The 18,018-nt window shown below is 43.6% G+C and overlaps 1 long non-coding RNA gene across 3 annotated transcripts in view; it reads right to left on the minus strand.

Moving 5' to 3' along the window:
• Positions 1-1,065: 1,065 nt before the first annotated feature.
• The window catches only part of LOC130281830 (uncharacterized), a 47,482-nt gene continuing 30,529 nt past the window's right edge, over positions 1,066-18,018 (minus strand). For all 3 annotated transcript variants that reach the window (XR_008846122.1, XR_008846123.1, XR_008846121.1), the window contains 3 exons: positions 3,621-3,649; positions 1,966-2,134; positions 1,066-1,389 (listed from right to left, as the gene is read on the minus strand). This is a non-coding gene — a long non-coding RNA (uncharacterized LOC130281830). The remainder of the gene's footprint in view (positions 1,390-1,965; positions 2,135-3,620; positions 3,650-18,018) is intronic.

Consider the following 18,018-nt stretch of genomic DNA (forward strand, 5'->3'; position numbering starts at 1 on the left):
CTGCCACAAACTCCAGGCTGTGCCATTCAGCCACCTCCAGGCTGTGCCATTCAGACACTATATGGTCTCTTCATGCTGCCACAAACTCCAGGTTGTGCCATTCAGCCACTATATGGTCTCCTCATGTTTCAGCCACCTCCAGGCTATGCCATTCAGACACTATATGGTCTCCTCATGCTTTAGCTACCTCCAGGCTGTGCCATTTAGACACTATATGGTCTCCTCATGCTTCAATAAACTCCAGGCTGTGCCATTCAGATACTATAAGGTCTCCTCATGCTGCCACAAACTCCAGGCAGTAATTCAGCCACTATATCATCTCCTCATACTGATACCACCTCCAGGCTCTGTCATTGTGCTGCCATGTGACTCCTTTTTTTATTTGGTCCTTTGTACCTACACGCCGGGGCCCGGGACTCTAAAACTTGGGAGTTAAAATCTCAATTTCAAAATCCTCAATTTCAATTTCAAAATCTTAAATTTATATTTCAAAATCTTAAATTTCAATGGTCTCCTCATGCTTCTGCCAACCCCAGACTGTGCCATTCAGACACTTTATGGTCTCCTCGTGCTTCAGCAACCTCCAGGCTGTGTTATTCAGCCAATAGATATGGTGTACTGATGGTGTAAAAATGTTTACTGTAGCACTAGCTACCATAAATCTTCAATTTAAATTTCAAAATTAATCTTTTAATCTTAGGGATTGTGAAGCCCTAGTGTCTACTCATGCTGCTGCCAGCTCCAGGCTGTGTCATTCAGCAACTATATGGTCTCCTCATTCAGCCACTATATGGTCTCCTCATGCTGCCAACACCTCCACGCTGTGTCATTTAGCCACTATATGGTCTCCTCAGGCTGCTAACACCTCCACATTGTGTCATTCAGTAACTATATGGTCTCCTCATGCTGCCAACACCTCCACGTTGTGTCATTTAGCCACTATATGATCTCCTCATGCTGCCAACACCTCCACGTTGTGTCATTCAGCCACTATATGGTCTCCTCATGCTGCCAACACCTCCAAGTTGTGTCATTCAGTCACTATATGGTCTCCTCATACTGATGCCACCTCCAGGCTCTGTCATTGTGCCGCTGTGTGGCAGTGATTATAATAGTGATGCCTGTAATCTAAATGTCATACTGAATAACAGTATTATTTCACTACCCCAGCACACTCCATATGCGTTTTAGAACAAAGCAAAGTGTTCTGCACCCCTACTGAGGCTCTCTGTAGGCCAGAAATAGCTGTTTTTAATATAGATTCTCCGCAAACAAATTCAAAAATTTTTTTCCAGAAAATTCGGCAAATCGGCCGAATCGTATTTTTCAAAAGTTCGTTCATCTCTACTACTGACGTTTCGGTCCAACTCTAGGACCTTCCTCAGAGTTCTGTGAGAGTAATACATATGCATATAATTAGTATGACAAAAAACATAATAATTACAATATAAAAATAAAGTGTCAAATACAGGCAAATGTTCTCCCAAATGTCTATATGGGATATGGTGATACGTATATGCCCTTCTATCTAAGGAGAAATAAATCACGGCATGGTCTAATTGTTAGAAAGTTCCTGCGTACAATATAACTACTAGTGATGCTGAATGTAACAAGGGAAACATTGCATCAGAGTAACAGTATCCAAAAATTTGATATCCTTGCGTAAGGTAAAAGTGATATAGCCTCATTGTATTCTGGTAGGGTATAAGTGAATGCATAAAATAAACAAAATCAAGTGGGAAGAAATTACGTATATACATCCAGAGCTCCTTAGGGTAATTCAGGAGCACTGGAAATTCACTAATCCATGATCCTTAGAGAATCCAGCCACTAGTCATACCTGAAAAGGGGTTAATGAAAATGGTATATGTGGTGTCTGTCAATACACATATAGGTAATAGTGGAAAAGATCCTAGGTATAAGTAACAGGTATAACAGGTAACATGGACAGGTCAAAATACTCACTGATTGCTGCGGAGGTGTGCGGTTAGAAGAGCAGCTAGCTGCTGGGAGCGTTGTGCTGAGTAGCGCGATCTGTGCGCCTATAGCAGAGAGTTTCGTCTGTATAAGGCGCCCGGCCGGAAGTGCAGGAGTCCCACTTCCGGTATGCGCCATTCATTCGGCAGAGGACATTCTAGCAATTAACAGACATAGATAGTGTCAGAGCAGAGTATAGGAAATATGTAGAGAAGTGAGAGTTGGGAAAACAATAGAAATATTAGGATATCACTTACATCAGATGGAGCGTCATGTGTGTGTCATGATCTGGATGGGCGGAGTCAGGAGTGCAGTGTGCGTGTTGGCATGTGGATAGGAGGATATATAAACAAAAATATGTTGCGTGCACTGTAACGAAATGTGCGCTCCAGCGCTTAAAATGTACCAAGTATAAGGAGATGCTATGTGAATGGGATGTAAGATATCTATAACAATATGAGTGTGGTATGTGGAGATAGGGGAATATGGACACAAGGGAAATAGTGATAATATGTGTAGAAACATATGTGGTGGATAATAGAAATGTCCTAGTATGGCCCAATTATGTAAAATATTGAAAAATGTAAATAAATAAATACAATTATGTGTGATGAAAATATGAAAAATGAAAATGTATTTAAAACATATGTAATGATTGTAGTGTATGATATATGGAGGAAATGGAGAGTGTCCGCTTCTCTCCCCCTGCCTTTCCTGGGGTCTAGAGCCCTGCTGCCGGCCCTTCTCTCCCCCTGGCTATTGGCGCCGCTGCCCGTTCTGTCCCCCTATCGGTGCCGGCGCCCCATTGCCGGCGCCGATAGCCAGGGGGAGAGAAGAGGCGCCGACAGCCAGGGGGAGAGAAGGGACAGCGGCACCAATTGCCGGCGCCGCTGCCCCGTTGCCTCCCCCCATCCCCGGTGGCATAATTACCTATTGCCGGGGTCGGGTCCACGATGCTGCAGGCCTCCGGCGTGCGTCCCCTGCGTCGTTGCTATGCACGGCGCGGCGCACTGATATCATGCGCCGCGCCGTGCAGCGCACAGCAACGACGCAGGGGACGCACGCCGGAGGCCTGCAGCAGCGCGGACCCGACCCCGGCAACAGGTAATTATGCCACCGGGGATGGGGGGAGGCAAAAGGGCAGCGGCGCCGGCAATGGGTGCCGCTGCCCCTTCTCTCCCCCTGGCTGTCGGCGCCGCTTCTCTCTCTCCCTGGCTATCGGCGCCGGCAATGGGGCGCCGGCACCGATAGTCAGGGGGACAGAACGGGCAGCGGCGCCGATAGCCAGGGGGAGAGAAGGGCCGGCAGCAGGGCTCTAGACCCCAGGAAAGGCAGGGGGAGAGAACCGGGCAGCGATGGCCTCTCTCCCCCTGCCTTTCCTGGGGGTGTATCGGGGTATACACGCGCACACACGCACCCTCATTTTACCATGGATATTTGGGTAAAAAAATTTTTTACCCAAATATCCTTGGTAAAATGAGGGTGCGTGTTATAGGCCGGTGCGTGGTATACCCCGATAAATACGGTAAGTAAATGAGAAATAGGAAGAAAAATGCTATGATAAAAAGGAATGAAACAATGTAAGAGAGAAATTGACAAAGAGTAGTGAGACATAAAAGGATACACGTGTCACTAAGTGGAACCTCCACAGCGAATCCTACGTTCAAGTTGCCTAAAAAGAGAAAAAAACATCAGATAGATATACAATCAGAAATATTTTAGACATATTGGCCCTGATTTACTAAGAGTGGAGTGGAAGTTTCTTTGTGGCTTTTAAAGGGGTACTCCGGTGGAAAACTTTTTTTTTTTTTTTTTAAATCAACTGGTGCCAGAAATTTAAACAGATTTGTAAATTACTTCTATAAAAAAAATCTTAATCCTTCCAGTACTTATTAGCTGCTGAATACTACAGAGGAAATTATTTTCTTTTTGGAACACAGAGCTCTCTGCTGACATCATGACCACAGTGCTATCTGCTGACATCTCTGTCAATTTTAAGAACTGTCCAGAGTAGGAAAAAATCCCCATAGCAAACATATACTGCTCTGGACAGTTCCTAAAATGGACAGAGATGTCTGCAGAGAGCACTGTACTCATGATGTCAGCAGAGAGTACTGTATTCCAAAAAGGAAAGAATTTCCTCTGTTGTATTCAGCAGCTAATAAGTATTTGAAGGATTAAGATTTTTTTAATAGACGTAATTTACAAATCTGCTTAAAGGGTACCTCTCATCAAATAAACTTTTGATATATTTTAGATTAATGAATGTTGAATAACTTTCCAATAGCATGTTAATGAAAAATATGCTTCTTTCTATTGTATTTTTCCCGATCAGTCCTGTCAGCAAGCATTTCTGACTCATGCTGGAGTCCTATACACTCAGAGCTGCCAGCCTGCTTTGTTCACAGCCAAACAGGCTTGAACAAAGCAGGCTGGCAGCTCTGAGTGTTCTCCTTTGTGAACAAAGCAGACTGGCAGCTCGTAGTGTTTAGGACTCCAGCATGAGTCTGAAATACTTACTGACAGGACTGGTAGGGAGACCCCTAGTGGTCATTTCTTCAAAGTGGAAAATTAAATAGAAAGAAGCATATTTTTTAATAACATGCAATTGTAAAGTTATTCTGCATATATTAATCTATAATATATCAAAAGTTTTTTTGATGAGAGGTACCCTTTAACTTTCTGGTAAAAAAAAAAAAGGGGGTTCCACCGGAGTACCCCTTTAATTACCTTCAATTTTTTTCCACTGTATTTACTAAGGTTTCCCTACATTTTCTACTTTTCCCTAAATTTAACATTTTTTTAACACATGCTCTGATCTCTAGGGTTTTCCACATTTTCTGTGGAAACCTTAGTAAATATGGCTGCATTCACACCACGTTTTGTACATACGGGTGCCGGATCCGGCGGGGGGAGGGGCAAACCAGACGCTCCCGTACCCCAGCCAGATCAGCCCGTGACTCCATTTGCTTTAATGATCCGACCAGAGTCAAACGGTGACTCCGGTCGGCTCAGTTTTGACCCGTATGCGGTTTTGGACCGGACCTAAAACCGTAGTATACTACGGTTTTAGGTCCGGTCCAAAGGGATAAATGCCTGAAGAAGTTACCTGCCCGGCGCCCGGAACTGCATGTCCCGGGCATCAGGCAATACAAATTACACATACCTGGTGCGGGCCACAAACTTTCATTCGGGCCGGGAGTTTTAGACCCCTGATGTACACGGTAGGCAAACGGATTATATGTATGTACGGAAGGTGTGCACTTCTGATAACTTGTAGTAGTTTTGCCACAGCTGGAGACACACTGTTTGGAAAACACTGGTCTATGGGGTCATTCAGGTCTCATAGACACATAGCAGGGAGAGGAGCAACATTCAGACCCCAACTGATCAAAACTTTTGACATGTCCCTAGAACATGGCAAAAGATTTTTTAAAGTCACTGTTACGCCGAGCGCTCCGGGTCCCCGTTCCTCCCCGGAGCGCTCGCCTCATCTTCGTTGTTGCAGCGCCCCGGTCAGATCCACTGACCGGGTGCGCTGCGGTCCCGCCTTCAGCCGGGATGCGATTCGCGATGCGGATAGCGCCCGCTCGCGATGCGCACCCCGGTCCCCGTACCTGACTCGCTCTCCCTCGGTCCTGTCCCGGCGCGCGCGGCCCCGCTCCCTAGGGCGCGCGCGCGCCGGGTCTCTGCAATTTAAAGGGCCAGTGCACCAATGACGGTGCCTGGCCCAATCTTCCCATTAGCTTAATTGGCCCCCACCTGTGCACTTCCCTATATATCCTCACTTCCCTTGCACTTCCTTGCCGGATCTTGTTGCACTTGTGCCTAGTGAAAGCGTTCCCTTGTCTGTTCCTAGTCCGTGTTCCTGACCTCCTGCCGTTGCCCCTGACTACGATCCTTGCCGCCTGCCCCCGACCTTCTGCTACGTCCGACCTTGCTACTGCCTACTCCCTTGTACCTCGCCTATCTTCTGTATCTTCAGCAGCCAGAGAGGTGAGCCGTTGCTAGTGGATACGACCTGGTCACTACCGCCGCAGCAAGACCATCCCGCTTTGCGGCGGGCTCTGGTGAAAACCTGTAGTGTCTTAGAACCGGTCCACTAGCACGGTCCTCGCTATCCCTCTCTGGCACAGAGGATCCACCTCCTGCCAGCCGGCATCGTGACAGTAGATCCGGCCATGGATCCCGCTGAAGTTCCTCTGCCAGTTGTCGCTGACCTCACCACGGTGGCCGCCCAGCAAGCCCGACAGATCGCCCTTCTAACCCGTCAGCTGTCGGAAATGTCCACCATTTCGCACCAACTTCAGTCGCAACTTCTCCAGCAATCTTCTCCTCCGCCAGCTCCTGCACCTCCTCCGCAGCGAGTGGCCACTCCTAGCCTCCGCCTGTCCTTGCCGGACAAATTTAATGGGGACTCTAAGTATTGCCGTGGCTTTCTTTCGCAATGTTCCCAGCACTTGGAGATGATGTCGGACCAGTTTCCTACTGAAAGGTCTAAGGTGGCTTTCGTGTTCTGCCTTCTGTCTGGAAAAGCCCTGTCATGGGCCGCACCGCTCTGGGACCGCAATGACCCCGTCACTGCCTCTGTACACTCCTTCTTCTCGGAAATTCGAAGTGTCTTTGAGGAACCTGCCCGAGCTTCTTCAGCCGAGATTGCCCTGCTGAACCTGGCCCAGGGTGTTTCTTCCGTTGGCGAGTACGCCATTCAGTTCCGTGCTCTTGCTTACGAGTTGTCCTGGAATAGTGAGATTCTCTGCGCGACCTTTAAAAAAGGCCTATCCAGCAACATTAAAGATGTTCTGGCCGCACGAGAGACTCCTGCTGACCTACATGAACTCATTCATCTAGCCACTCGCATTGACATGCGTTCTTCCGGATGGCGTCTGGAGCTCCGCCTGGATATGGACTTTGTTCGCACGAAGCGTTTTTTCTCTCCGGCTCCTCTCTCCTCTGGTCCTCTGCAATCTGTTCCTGTGCTTCCCGCCGCGGAGGCTATGCAAGTTGACCGGTCTTGCTTGACACCTCAAGAGAGGACACGACGCCGCATGGAGAATCTTTGCCTGTACTATGCCGGTACCGAACACTTCCTGAAGGATTGTCCTATCCGTCCTCCCCGCCTGGAAAGACGTACGCTGACTCCGCACAAAGGTGACACAGTTCTTGATGTCAACTCTGCTTCTCCACGCCTTACTGTGCCTGTGCGGATATCTGCCTCTACCTTCTCCTTCTCTACTTTGCTCTTCTTGGATTCCGGATCTGCAGGAAAATTTTTTTTGGCCTCTCTCATCAACAGGTTCTACGTTCCTGTGACCAGTCTCGCCAGACCCCTCTACATCTATTGTTTTTACAATAAAAGATTGGACTGTCTCGTACGTTTCCACACAGAACCCCTCCTAATTTGCATCGGACCTCATCTCGGAAAAATTGAGTTTTTTTTCCTCAGGTTCTTTGGCCCCAAGAAGAGGGGGAGACCCAAGGGGGGGGGTACTGTTACGCCGAGCGCTCCGGGTCCCCGTTCCTCCCCGGAGCGCTCGCCTCATCTTCGTTGTTGCAGCGCCCCGGTCAGATCCACTGACCGGGTGCGCTGCGGTCCCGCCTTCAGCCGGGATGCGATTCGCGATGCGGATAGCGCCCGCTCGCGATGCGCACCCCGGTCCCCGTACCTGACTCGCTCTCCCTCGGTCCTGTCCCGGCGCGCGCGGCCCCGCTCCCTAGGGCGCGCGCGCGCCGGGTCTCTGCAATTTAAAGGGCCAGTGCACCAATGACGGTGCCTGGCCCAATCTTCCCATTAGCTTAATTGGCCCCCACCTGTGCACTTCCCTATATATCCTCACTTCCCTTGCACTTCCTTGCCGGATCTTGTTGCACTTGTGCCTAGTGAAAGCGTTCCCTTGTCTGTTCCTAGTCCATGTTCCTGACCTCCTGCCGTTGCCCCTGACTACGATCCTTGCCGCCTGCCCCCGACCTTCTGCTACGTCCGACCTTGCTACTGCCTACTCCCTTGTACCTCGCCTATCTTCTGTATCTTCAGCAGCCAGAGAGGTGAGCCGTTGCTAGTGGATACGACCTGGTCACTACCGCCGCAGCAAGACCATCCCGCTTTGCGGCGGGCTCTGGTGAAAACCTGTAGTGTCTTAGAACCGGTCCACTAGCACGGTCCTCGCTATCCCTCTCTGGCACAGAGGATCCACCTCCTGCCAGCCGGCATCGTGACAGTCACATGTATGCTTTTATTTACATGGACACTCTCATTAATACAAATTTTTGCTATTGCACTCCTTATGGTAAATAAAAAAATCTTTATAATTTACTTTTTTTTTTTATGAAGTTTTCTATGTTTTATTTGTGTTTTAAAAAGGGGGGGAGGGGGGCGTACAACCTTATCCAGTCATAGCTCATATCACACTGAACTATTCTGGGCTGTGTGCAGAAGAATGAGGGAGAAAGTTCACCCCTGTATTGCTTCAGATGATGTCACGCCTGCTGGGTAACGACCCATTCCCAGTCTGTGAATCTGACTGAGACTGAGTAGGAAATACAGAGCAATATCAAGGTAGAAAACTAACAAGTGATAAAAAATAAAGGCAGTTGGTGGTTTATCATGATGGGGGCAGTAAACTGGGAGTATTATAACATTTTACAAGATCATGGTATGTTTAAAAATAAATAAATAAATGTGGGCAATGGGGTTGAGTGCCCATACTCAACCCAGACTTCTGAGCAAGATACCTCAGAACAGGGGTGTTGCTAGGGGGGGCTAATGGGGCTGTAGCACCAGGTCTCAGGCCCATAGCCCAGGTCTAAGGCTACTGCTATTGATTTTTTTTTATTGTCACTGCTGCTTTAAGACAACGATGGCTTTTAGGAAGTGACATGACGCTCCTGGCACCTGTCAGCCCCGCTGTTCTCCCACCCTCCATACATTGCCGTGATCTCCTCACTGCAGACAGACTGTGGTGTGCAGATAGAAGGAGCGCTCCACAGACCTGTTCCCATTGAAACCAACAGTTCATGGCACAAAGAATAAACCCCAACACAGCTCAAAACAAAAGTTATCTAAGTTTAGTATCATTGTAATCGTACTGACCCATAGAATAAAGTTGGCATGTTAGTTTTACCGTTTTTTTTTTTGTTTTTTTTTTCGATTTTGGATGCATATAGTTTCTTTCTGGCTTCATAATGCATTATATAATATAATAAAATAAAGTAAATTAAAAGTACAACTTGTCTCACAAAAATAAGCCCTCACAAAAAAGAGAAAAAAAAGGATTTTGTTGTGAAAAGGAAAAAACATAAAAAACAATATGAATTGGATATAGCAATAATCATACCAACCCACAGAATAAAGATAACATGATTTTTAACCGCACAGTGATGTTGCCTGTTGCAAACATTTACCACTAATATAATGTTCAAAATGTCACAAAAAAAAAAAAAAAAACTATCTCAGAATTGCTTCACTAAGAAAAAGCATTTCAAAGTTAACACCACTTAAAGAGACACGAGTCAGATTTGAAAAATGGGGCCCGGTCATTAAGGTAAAAATGAAGCGTCACTGATGTGAAACAGTCTGTCGTGCCTTTGCTGTGTTTGCTGCTTTGGACACTTTATTTTCCTGTCTGAGGGCGTGGTTGATGGTATGGTTAGGGGACATGGCTGGGCTAAGGGCTCCAGCTCCTGGTCTTTTGGAGACCTTGTAATGCCCCTGTCTCAGAATAAGGAGGTAACTTTGAAGACAATCACTTGCCTGCTGGGTCTATGTTTGCCTATTTTCAACTACAAACACCCTCATTGACCCTGATTTACTATTGGTCTGGTTGTGCGCCAAAATGTGGCCTTTCGGAAAAGGGACATTCACACAAAATCCTATGAGTTATATGGCTAGAAATTTTCATCAATAAAAAAAATAGTCAGAACTTTTCCCAACCTGTGTGTGCCAATAGTAAATAGAGTGGAATCATACAAATCTGAAACAACATTTCACACTAGTAAAAGCACTCAATGGCATGGCATCACTGAATTTAATTTTAAACTCTACAGATTACTTGCATTCAACCTCCTGAGGGCACATAATGTACCCGTACACCCTGGCTGCCTGGTACTTGGCACACCAAGACATACATGTACATGTGTATATAGCAATTAAAGAAAAAATATAAACTTTCATAAAAGTGAATAAGCCCCTCCCCCAATAAAAACCTAAACCCCCTCTTTTCCTATTTTGCTCATAAAAAACATTAAAACATTTTTTTCAAAAGGTCAACATATTTGGTATCATTGGGGGAAATGTCTGAACTAAAAAAAACATAATATTAAAAGAGTTATCCAGGAATTGAAAAATAAAGCTAATATATTTCAAAAACTGCTCCCTGTCTGTCTCCAGGTTGGGTGTGGTATTACAACTTGGCTCCATTCACTTCAATGGAACTGAGTTGAAGAACTACACCCAACCTGGAGACAGACAGGGAGTGGTTTATGAAAGAAATCTGCTCTGTTTTTCAATTCCTGGATGACCCCTTTAATGATCCCATAAGGTGAGTAGCGCAAACGTACAAAAATACCAAATTCCAAAATTGCTGATTTACGGTCACATTACATCCTATAAAAAAGGACTAAAAAGAAATGATAAAGTCACATATAATAAAAATACAGCCCCATATATGGGGAGGGGGAAAAAAAAAGAAGAGATTTAGGGTTCAGAAAAGGCCAATTAAAACTTTGTAACCATGGATATCATTTTAACTGTATTGACTCACAGAATAAAGAGAACATGTCAGTTTTACTGTAATAAACACTGCACTATACATTTTATAGTATAATGAAAGGTGTCATTACAAATTAAAATTGGTCTTGCAAAAAACAAGTCCTCATATGGTCTGTTAGAACTAAGCTAGACACAGCAGTCGGCACTGACACCTTCACAGTCAAATCATTCTTGCTCGTATGCGGTATACACAGACCTACGGACACCTGCACTGCTGACAGCAGTGCTCTTCCCATATAAAGAAAAAGGGCCAATTGTAAAATTACAAGGTGGGAATGAGGAGACACTAACGTTTCCAGTAGGTGGAGGATTTATTTTATTCCAAGAGCATAAAACCGGACATCTGCAGGGCGCCACACCGGGATTAGACAGGAGCCATGGTTTTAGCCATTGCACGCCACAGCCAGCGCTTCATCAGTGTTCAGATGAAGCACTGGCTGTGGCACGTAATCACTATATCCATGGCTCCTGTTTGATCCAGTCCGGCACCCCGCAGATGTCCGGTTTTATGCACCTTGAATGAAAGAAATCCTCCACCTACTGGAAACGTGAGTGTCTTCTCATTCCCACCTTGTACTTCCTCCTGTGGTCTGTGGATGGAAAAATAAAGGTGTTATGTGTCTTAGAAGCAGGGGAGGAAAAAAACTTAAAACACAAAAATTTCCTGTGTCCTCGAGGCCAAAAATGGTCTGGTTCCTTAAAGGAGAACTGCGGCGCAACACTTTTAGCTTCCCCTGTGCCCGGGCTGAAAAAAAAAAAAAAAACTTTAACTCACCTTCCTACATTCCCCCTTTTCGCCAATATTGTTGTCCCGCTCCTCCAGTGCAGCTTTGCCTCCTGCTTCTTAGGCTCGGACCGTCACTCTGCAGTCAGCGTATCGCCAGTCACAGCAATGCCCCATCTTGGCCAGTGATAGGAGCTTGGGCCCCGCCTTCTCCCTGCTGCCCGGGCTCTTAACATGACAGTGCACTCAGCCTATCACTGGCCGAGGCGGGACATCGTTATGGCTGGTGATACACTGACTGCACTGTGACGTTCCGAGCCTAAGAAGCCACATAGAAGAGCAGCACCGGAGGAGCGGGACACCAATATCGGCGCAACGGTGGAACATAGGAAGGTGAGTTAATGTTTTTTTTTTTATTTTGCATGGGGGTCCCAGGGGATAAGACGTCTAGGGGCAGAGTACCCCTTTAAATTATAAAAGGCACCGTCCACTTTTAGACACAGGATGAGATTAATCAAAACTTGTGCAGATGAAAAGTCGACCAGTTGCCCATAGCAAACAATCAGATCACTTCTTTCATTTTTGAAAAAGTCTCTGAGGAATAGAAGAAGGGATCTGATTGGTCGATATGGACAACTGGTCAACTTTTCTTTAGCACAGGTCTTGATAAATCTCCCTCATAGAGTATCAGTCCAAATGGGGTCACAAGTTCATAGTTACTCATTCTAACTGAGTTCTCATAAATTTAGTCTCGTACCAGGCTGCTATTCATCAAACCTTAGAGAAACATTCCGACTTACATTTTGATATGTCATGGATTCTTATTTATGTGAACAGCATCCAGACCAGTGGTCTCAAACTGCGGACCTCCAGATGTTGCAAAACTCCAACTCCCAGCATGCCCGGACAGCCGTAGTTTTGCAACATCTGGAGGGCCACAGTTTGAGACCCCTGATCTAGACAGAAGGCCATCTCTCAGATGTCTCACTTGTGCAATCCCTTCAGCCTCCTAGTCATGAATGAGCCGACTTCCTGCATATTTCCATCCTCACCTGCCGTCTCGCTGCACACTACTTAAATAGCGATTTGTGTCTGTAAACGTCCACCCCTACCTCTCTTCAGATATTGATTTGTGACCGCTGTGGTTTGTAGTTTATGTAGTTATAGGATCATACAGGCCGCAAATTTAAAACAGGTGCAATGTTCGCTCGACTTACTAAATAATCTTAAAATAGAGACATTTTCAGAGAGTTCACAGAAGTCTTTAATTAACTCTTCATCAAATACATAATGCGTTTTCCCACAGGATATTTCCAGTTGGAATGTAGTGTCCCTTTTAATTAAAGTAGCAAAGGCATGATATAAAGAGGTTCTCTGATTCTCCACCTAAATTGTGCTCTTTACAGAACTATGTTTAATGCGGCAAGAAGAGAGAGAAAAAAGGTGTCACATTTGACCCATTCTCTGCTCTCAGCTCAGAAGCAAATTTACTTTGGGCCTAAAAGCAGCATAAAGCAGGTGGGTAGATTGATAGATAGACAGATATAAGTAAATAGAAGCTAGAGAAAAGATAGATTAACAAATAGATTCTAGAAAGATTAATAGATAGATACATACTGTACATACATAGAAGTTAGACGAAAGAAAGATTATATGAGAGATAGATAGATAAAAATAGATAAATGTTGATCTAAGGACCTTGGTCATAAGTCCCTACAGAGACTGTGTGCACCCTATCCAGCTTATGGGTACGTTCCCACGTGCTGTATTTTGCTGTGTATTTGCTGCTGTATATTTTCTTTTTCAGTTGAAGTCAGTGGGTAGCAAAATACTCAGCTGATTTAGCTTCCCATTGACTTCAATGGGTAGGAAAATACGCAGCAGCAAATATGGCTCGTGTGAATGTACCCTATATCTTCTGCTGGAGATGATTTTGTTTAGATAGATAGATAGATAGATATGAGACAGGTAAATAGATAAAAGGAGTTCCAAGAAAGGGAGATGAATCGCGCTGTCACAAGAAGTATATAAGGTAAATAGATGATAGATTGATAGATAGATAGATAGATAGATAGATAGATAGATAATACATAAAGGCCAAGTAGATGGATAGATATGAGATAAGTATATACAGTAGATATTAGATGATAGATATAAATTAGATAGAAAGATAAATGATAAATACAGTGGGGATCAAAAGATTGGGCACCCCAGGTAAAAATGTGTATTAATGTGCATAAAGAAGCCAAGGAAAGATGGAAAAATCTCCAAAAGGCATCAAATTACAGATTAGACATTCTTATAATATGTCAACAAAAGTTAGATTTTATTTCCATCATTTACACTTTCAAAATAACAGAAAACAAAAAAATGGCGTCTGCAAAAGTTTGTGCTCCCTGCCGAATTTATAGCATGCACTGCCCCCTTTGAAAGCTGAGACCTGCCAGTATCATTGATTGTTCTCAATCATCATCTGGGAAGACCAGGTGATGTCAATCTCAAAGGCTTTAATTGCCCAGACTAATCTGACCTTGCCCCAACAATCAGCACCATGGGTTCTTCTAAGCAGTTGTCTAGAAATCTGAAGCTGAAGATAGTTGACGCTCACAAAGCTGGAGAAGGCTATAAGAAGATGGCAAAACGTTTTCAGATGTCAATATCCTCTGTTCGTAATGTAATTAAGAAATGGCAGTCATCAGGAACCGTGGTTAAAGCAAGTTAAAGCAAGATCTGGAAGACCAGGAAAAATATCAGACAGAACAGCTCGCAGGATTGTGAGAAAAAGAATTCAAAACCCATGTTTGACTGCACAATCCCTCCAGAAAGATCTGGCAGACACTGGAGTTGTGGTACACTATTCCACTATAAATGGACACTTGTACAAATATGGTCTTCATGGAAGAGTTATCAGAAGAAAACCTCTTCTACGTCCTCACCACAAAAATCAGAGTTTGAACTTTGCAAATGAACATATAGACAAGCCTGATGCATTTTGGAAACAAGTTCTGTGGACCGATGAGGTTAAAATTTAACTTTTTGGCTGGAATGAGCAAAGGTACGTTTGGAGAAGAAGGGGAACAGGATTTAATGAAAAGAACCTCTGTCCAACTGTCAAGCATGAGGTTGGATCAATCATGCTTTGGGGTTGTATTGCAGCCAGTGGCACAGGGAACATCTCACGAGGAAAAATGGATTCAATAACATTTCAGCAAATTTGGGATGCTAACTTGATGCCATCTGTGAAAAAGCTGAAGTTAAAGAGAGGATGGCTTCTACAAATGGATATTGATACTAAACACACCTCAAAATCCACAGGGATTACATCAAGAGGCGTAAACTGAAGGTTTTGCCATGGCCTTCACAATCTCCTGACCTCAACATAATTGAAAATCTATGGATAAACCTTAAAAGAGCAGTGCGTGACAGACAGCCCAGAGATTTCAAAGAACTGGAAGACTTTTGTAAGGAAGAATGGGCAAAGATACCTCAAACAAGAATTGATAGGCTGGCTACAAAAAGCGTTTTCAAGCTGTGATACTTGCCAAAGGGGGCAGTACAAGATATTAACTCTGCAGGGTGCCCAAACTTTTGCAGACGCCATTTTTTTTTGTTTTCTGTTATTTTTAAAGTGTAAATGATGGAAATAAAATCTAACTTTTGTTGACATATTATAAGAATGTCTAATCTGTGATTTGATGCCTTTTGGAGATTTTTCCATCTTTCCTTGGCTTCTTTATGCACATTAATACAATTTTTCCCTGGGGTGCCCAAACTTTTGATCCCCACTGTACAAGTTTGTTTCCTAATACATATCCTTAGATATTTTTCTAAGTATTTTCTATCTGTTTTTATGATGCACATAATGAGTGTATACTACTTAAAGACCGTACTGAGCAACAGGAAGCTGTCACCAGGGACCTGCGGAAACGCGCGTGAGCGTGAAACAGCACTGTTGTCCAGGTGTGTAGCTCCTGCCGCTCCAGCTCTGCTTGGTCTAGGGGTGTCAGAATGTTGTAACCTACTGGTTTTCGTTGAATAAATCATCACAAGCAAGACATCCAGGTGTGTGCTCCGCTTCTTTCTTTTTTCTCCTCATTTAATTTTGCATTACTTTTTTGGACGTGAGCACCACACAGCATCTTGCTTCATATCACATCCCACCTCCATGGCCACAGAGAAATTCCTTTGTCTCATTCAATTTATTTTTGCCAGCTTGCAGTGCCCGGTTTTTGCCTCTCTCTTTTTTATCCATAAATAGATAGCTAGACTGGCAGATAGATAGATAGATAGATAGATAGATGTCAAGTAGATAAATACTGTATATATAAGTGTATAGATATTATATGATAGATATGAAATTGATAGAAAGATAAATGATTGACAGATAGATATGAGATAGATAGAAAAAGATGAGATAGATAGACAATTATATGATTGATTGGTAGATAAATAGATGATAGATAGGAGATAGACAAATAAATGAGATATGATAGGATAAATAACAGAGGGCAAATTAGGTAGGAATAAGATGAAATTACCACAGAAGAAAATAGAGCACAGTCAAATTGTTCTCTGAGTTCCAATAATTTCCTACTAATCCAGTATATAATAAAATACATATAAATGCATGTATAACATTTCCATCTGTTGTGTGTTCAGTCTCTTTTTCATGCAGAGCGGAGGATGAGGATGCTGGGTAAGATAGCTTATGTTACTTGTAATTAATACATGGTCAGTAGGATGGCTTGATTTACATGCATACAAATAAGAAGATCACAGGATTTCCCTCTGAAGACAAGATTTAGCAAAAGGGTAAAAACGTTACATTAAGTAAAAGAGACGAGTTGAATTGCTTTTAGCCCGTTCAGGTCTAGCTGTAAAATACAATACAGTGAAACAGCCCTTTGGATAGCAAAGTCTTTTTCTAACGTTTTCCCAGGGCCTAAAGTGGGAGGGCTTCAAAGAAAAAAGTAATGCAAGTGGAAGGCTTTACTTAGGAAAAGACAAACAGATTCTTTTTGTAGTGAGCAGCAACTTTGATGTTGTCCTCCATGCTCGGAGTCGAAGACTGAACTATTTAGCCCAACTCTCATATTAGGCGATATCAGGATGACAACTTTAGCTATTTACCAATTTTTCAAACAGATTTTTTACAATTTACAAATGTATTTGGCCTGAAAAGGAATGAAAATAAAATGTCATATGTATAAAAAAATTAAATATTTTCTATTTTCTCGGTCAAAACCGAGTATTTGCACATGTCAGCTGGATTTTATGACATAGGATTCATATTTGGTTGCTAACAATGAAATAGCTGTGACCGTGGAACAGACCAGCAATAATGTTTTCCAACATCTTAAAATAGTTTCAACCTTGTTTTTACATTAGGGAATGTGTTCTCAGACAGGTACTCACACATGGCACAGGGTCTTACGCTGTATCTCATCCAAAAGTGGACATTGGATAAACACTCTTGGCTTATTAAATGATTCACTAAAGGCCAAAGATCAAGACAGACACTATTCAGCCCAAAATCCCCAAGCCATTTACGCACATAAGACAGCTCCCAAGAAATGGCATTTACTTGGGGAGCTTTATGAATAATTTGGGGCTGGAGTAACAGTGAAGTGACAGAAAGTACACCCAGAGAGGGGATCTTCAGCAACCGTTATGGGGTTGTTAATCGTTTTTATTACAGTAAAATAGCTAAGTGCATGTAGTTCTCTGCCATGGTTATACAGGCTCTAATATTGGGGACAATGTTGTTCAATACAATATATATAGGTATATAAACCCAATTTTTTTAAAGTATTGAACTCTTGGAAAATGATCACATTGGACTTTTTGTTATCTTTAAAAAAAAAAATGTTTTATATATTGTACATCTTGATAAAATATTAACCTTTCTAATATACTTCAAAAAATAATTTATCTAATTTTTATAGAAATCATGGCTTATAAAAAAGACCACTAGGGGTCCCCATACCATCTAGAGCACAATCCTGTCTGGCTGCCGCATCATCTTTGTCCCAGCTGAAGCACAGGCTGGGAAAAAGTCCTCTCCTCTGTCCTATCCTATCAGACTGCAGCATGAAAACAGAGAGGAGGGGGTTACAGAGCAACCTGTCCTGATTGGATGACGAGACTCAGCACAGCAGACTCAAGGAGGAAGTGATTGCATAATGAGTGAAGGCAAGCTCAGTGCTTGCCTCGGATATGCGCCTTCCTGAGCAGAATGAGTGAACAGCAGAACATAGGGATTTGTGAGCAAAATACAAAAGCTAGACCTACTGAGTAACATTTAGAAGCTTACTCTTTTTCTGTAATATTATAGGTGCACTTTAATTACAGAGTATGAAGCAGGAGTCCACCACAAATAGAATGTGTACACAACCATCTCACTGCCCATGAAGTTAATTATTGTACAGTGGAAATCCAGTGCACACACCTTCCCGGCAGAGAAGATACTTGTTTTCCAGCACATGGATAAAGTATAAAACTAGAACTGATTCAAGTTGTACTATAAATTTGGAAAGACATGGCCACATGC

This window comes from Hyla sarda, chromosome 7, assembly GCF_029499605.1.
Source record: "Hyla sarda isolate aHylSar1 chromosome 7, aHylSar1.hap1, whole genome shotgun sequence".
Lineage (NCBI taxonomy): Eukaryota > Metazoa > Chordata > Amphibia > Anura > Hylidae > Hyla > Hyla sarda.